Here is a 5,125-nt window from a genome sequence, read left to right as displayed (position 1 = left end):
CTCCATGCAGGTGTGTGTGCTGGGCTGCAGCTTCATGCCTCCATCTAGTGGACTGATAGTAGAAGTCCAGCAGCTGATGGCAGCTTCCTCTGCCTCACGCTGCTGTCTGACTGCATTCAGCTGCCACTGATATGAAACAGAAACTAGCAGCCAATCAGTGGAGGAGCAGCTGATCTTTTTCCAGGAGAAACGATGGAAAGGAGGATTTGAGTTGATGTGCAGATGAATAATTTGTGTTTCCTCTCCAGGTGAAAGTGGATGTGAGTTGAGCAGCATGAGTCAGTGTGAGGACAGAGAGGAGGGAGTCCCTCCCTCTAAAAGCACTCTGTGTGGGGAACATGACAGCCAGACCAAAGCTCAGAGGTGAGATGAGGATCTCTAACTGTCCAGGACTCAAATCACTCCACCATCATTATTCACTCTCAAAGCTCTGTGTGTGTTGTGTTGAAGACATCCTGTCTTTAACTGAAACCTGGCTGAAATAATAGTGTTGTGGTACTTATTGAATCAGCTCCCCCAGTTTCTACTTTATGAGTGAGGTCAGAACTGACAAAAAGGCGTTGGAGTGGCTGCCCTTTAGAATGATTCTCTACAATGCAAACAGATATCATTTGGAAAGTTTGCCACCTTTGAATATCTTACAATTTTATTAAAATCATCCGGTGTCTTAATACTCACAGTATATAGGCCCCCAGGATTCTCAGCAAACTTTTATGATGACTCAGGACAAAGGACAGCAGTGCTATAGAAATACTCTATACTCTGTGTCAGAGCCGACGCACTGTAAGGGCCACACGCTGGAATTAATTATAACAAATGGTCCTCATATTTCCAACATGTCAGTCATTGATGTTGCACTCTCTAACCACTCCTGTATTTTATTTAAAATGTCTGTTAATGCCATGATTTACACCAGGTCAGATGGAATTTCAACAAGATACTGTATACCTAAAGGAACACATCCATTTTATCCATCAGACCTTTTCTAACGCATCTGCGCTCACTTCGGCTTCTGCTCGTGATCTTGCGGATCAAATCAAAATTTAAATCAAAATTGAAAAAGTGTCGGGTAAGAGGAAAAGCCCCATGGGGGGACTAAAACTAAAAAAAGCAGGTGGAGGAAAACAACTCATGGTCCATCTAGACACTTAAAGGGGAAACTATCCACTTACAGGCTGGCATTCAAAAAGCCAGAAAGTTTTTTTTTTTCTGAGCTCATCAACAAAAATATTAATAATCCAAATGTCTTATTTTCCACTGTTGATAAACTAACTAACCCCCAAGTGAGTATAGACACTGAGTTGCTCTCCACTGCCTCCTTTTTCTCAGAAAAGATTATGAAGATCAGGAAAGAAATCAGCTCCTCAACTCCAAGTCTAGTCTCAGTGACACCGGTACAATTACACAAAACAAACGTAGCAATCATGTCAAAGTTTAATCCAGTCAACCACAAAACACTAGAGGTGGTGGTCCATCTTAACCCATTAAGACCCGTTACATGTTGACTTGAGTCTTCCGACAAACATGACAGTCGTTTTAACCATGACTGTGGAAAAATGACAGTTCTTTTTCTACTGGACCTTAGCACTGCGTTCAATACTGTAGACCACGACACACATGTGGATAGACTGGAAAAATATGTAGATTTGTCTGGCACAGTTTTAAAGTGGTTGAAGTCCTACGTAAAAGACAGAGACTACTTCAAATCCATTGACAACTCTACATCTAAGCAAATAAAAATGACGTGGCGTTCCCCAGGGGTTGATCCTCGGGCCTCTCCTGTTTAATTTGCACATGCTGCCAATTGTCCAACTTATCCCAAAGACCAACATCTCCTACAATCTGGGCCGGATTATCCAATGGGCATTCTGGGCATGGTCCCAGGGGCCCATGTGCACTTAGCGCCCAAGCAGGGAAAGAATTTTATTTTTATTTTTCTTTATATTCTTTACATTTCAGATATTGGCACCATGTATAACCAATAAAAAGCAAGCTGATATTTTTTTATTTAAACCGAATTTTATCATTGATCAAGCCCGAGTGTGGAAAGCATTTAACAACCCGCCCTTAACGTTGTCAAATAACCCTGCACTGAATCAGACAGTGGGAAAAGTTGTCGTAGTTCAAAATGAGGGAGAGAAGTGGTTGTAGTAAATGCAAACAAAACAGTGAAGAAGAGGAGAGGGAGGCATCTTTAATGAGACATGTGCCATCTATTCAGTGGCAGTGGTTAAGTGGCTTAAGTTTTTCAGTGAAAGAGGGCTGCCTTTACGTGGCGACGTGAAGTAGTCTATATACTGTATGTGTGTTTGTGTGTGAATTACGGAAGAATCTGATTGAAAATACTGGATTGGTAGAGGTGAGGTAGAATGTGCTTACCTAGGCCTAATGCTAGTAATTTACACTAAGCAGGGGAATGCATCGCTGTTAGTCCAAAGCATTGTTGCAATTATGTGGTGTAAATCCTGTGTGATGGAGGATGTGTACAGGTGTTGATCAATAAATATTTGCTGCTAGAACATGCAGAGAGAGCAAGAGAGAATAGTTTATTTCCAGAATTCTTTAATTTTAAAGCTGCTAGAAACCATTTCTCAACCACTACATGACTGTCTACAATTCTGAGATTTCACACCGTTGCACATTTGGAAGAGGAGCTAGATAACTTTGTTTGGCTAGAAAATGTGTTAGATACTTGTTCAGCTCCGATTATTTATGGTTTATGGTTTGTACTGTAACTACAGACACGCAGCTCGCAGATATATTTAGAATAAGTTAAACGCTATAATTTAACCGCTCATTGATGCTATAATTTATGCACTCTGCCACTGATAAAAATGGCATTAGCTTTGTGGCTAATCTAATTTAGTGATACTCAGCGTTACTTGCTGTAAGTGATGTTAGAGAATATTTAAGTAAGTCAGTAAGCAAATGATAAACTAGAGATAAATGAAGGACCCTTCACTGGAATTGCCACATTGTTTCAGAAATAAATCTACAATCACGTTTGTCAGCAGCGTGGCATCCGCTTTAACTTCTGTAACATTAAACATACTGCTGTGTCCCAGGAGGACACCGGCAGGGGCAATGGAAAACGGGAGTCTCCGAAGAAAATTGGGTTGGTTGGTATGGTCATAAATGTTGTCAGGGTTATTTGGATATTGTCCGATAATGTCGCCCGGCCGATAAATTGGTATTGTATAAACTAGAGGTGTTTCAAACAAATAATACCTTATAATTCAAAATCTTGAGTGTGTACACGTGTGTGTGGGGGGGTTGGCAGGTGGGGGGCCTACAAGAAATTGTGCCCAGGGGCCTCTGACTTCTTAATCTAGGCCTGTCTACAATAATTATGCAGATGACACTACATAGAATTATTAGCTGATAAATATGGTTTAATTGATTCACTAACCAAATGCATTGAAGAAATTAACAACTGGATGTGCTCAAATTTCCTCAATACCATTAAAACTGAAGTTATTGTATTCGTTGCCAAAGAGAAGAGACTTAAAGTTACTGATCACCTTGAATCCCTTTCACTAACGACCAAAACTCAAGTCAGAAATTTCTGTATAATTATTGACTCAGATATCAATCTTAACAACCACATCAAAACCTAACCCTAAAAAATCAGCTTACTATCACCTAAAAAATATCTCAAAAATTAAGAATCACATGTCCAAGGAGGGCCGTGAGAAAATTATACATGCATTCATTATAGGGACCCTAGCTTATCAGAAAGTCCACTTTACGGTTGCCGACTGGATGATCATATTATTTATGACGCGTGCACTAGATTCAATGTCCAATGTTGCCAGTACGGATTTATTTTCAACTCCTGTCCGATACACAAGTACATTCATAGGTATAAATATAAAAGGAAATACAATAACCCCGCTTTCATTCCTCCTACCACCTTGCTCGTTTGCTCCCCTCTCTGGGTTGGCAACACCTGTGCTTTGTTGGACCTTGATTAAATTAACTCTGGCACAGCCAGATTGACAGCGCCATGGTGGCGTGAGGTTTAACAACAACAAATAATACACATTAAACCAAATGGCTCTCACGGTCTTTGGTAAATTAAACGGTGTCAGCTCATTCAGAACAGCTAGAGTTTAAACCAGGACTAGGAAATTTTAATCGTGTTGTTTTAATTTCAATTGTTTGTTAAGTATCTACTTTTATACGATGATGTTCCTTTGAGTCTGTATTTGTATCAGCCCAGAACAGCAGCAGAGACCAGACTCAGCTGGACCTGGACCGGAGCCCAGTTGTGGGTCCTTCAAGAGTGAGCGGTCAAATCCTCGCCTTATTAATTTTAAAAGATGGCAAGCCTCTTCTGGACCTGAATCTAGACCTGAACCTGGTCCTGGACCTGGACCCAGCTGTGTGTCCTACAAGAGTGACCGGTCAAAGGGTGGTCTCATTAATTTTAAAGGAGGCCGACCGTCTGCTGCAGAGAGGTCAGCTGTTAATCCCATTAAACTCTGACTGATTCATGTTTAACTGTTATTTATCCAGAGAAGTTTTATTAAAGCTGTGTGTTTATTTTCAGCATCGTTCTTCTTCACATACATTTATATTCTCCCATGTGAAGCTGCCCAGTAGAACCAGTAGAACCAGTAGAATCAGTAGAACCAGTAGAAGCAGTAGAACCAGTAGAAGCAGTCTTCAGCTCTTGGCTTCAGTTGAACATTTTCTCCACACACACGTTCTGACTGTTGAGCAGCTCCAAAGCGACTGCCTTTACCTTGTGTCTGTCTCTGTGTGGACAGACATAATGTGAGCTAACTCTTCATGATTCCTCCACAGAGTCCACCAGGAGAGCTCAGAGGTTCCCAGTGGTCAGTCTGCCCAGCAGCATCAAACACACCTGGACTCCATATTTATGGTCTGTACATGTACAACAACTACTTTTCCATCTATTCTGTTCACAATAATCTCCACGCTGCACTTTTTAGACCAGTGGATTGTCAGTCTGTCCAACATGGATCTGATGTTTGGTTCCATGATTTGACTTTGATTGTGTCCTTCATATAATATTCTGTTCCAGCTGCTGGAGGAGAACATTGTCACTTTTGTGAAGAACGAGCTGAAGAAGATCCAGAAGGCTCTGAGTTCAGATTAC

General features: G+C 41.1%; 1 long non-coding RNA gene across 1 annotated transcript; it reads left to right on the top strand.

Annotated features, from left to right (window-relative positions):
* The first annotated feature begins 4,419 nt into the window (after positions 1–4,419).
* On the top strand, positions 4,420–5,125 carry LOC123966279. Its single transcript, XR_006823935.1, has 3 exons — positions 4,420–4,460; positions 4,810–4,888; positions 5,051–5,125. It is a non-coding gene; the product is annotated as an uncharacterized LOC123966279 (long non-coding RNA).

The sequence above is a fragment of the Micropterus dolomieu genome, unplaced genomic scaffold, assembly GCF_021292245.1.
Source record: "Micropterus dolomieu isolate WLL.071019.BEF.003 ecotype Adirondacks unplaced genomic scaffold, ASM2129224v1 contig_13057, whole genome shotgun sequence".
Lineage (NCBI taxonomy): Eukaryota > Metazoa > Chordata > Actinopteri > Centrarchiformes > Centrarchidae > Micropterus > Micropterus dolomieu.
This window is presented reverse-complemented; position numbering and strand designations above follow the sequence as displayed.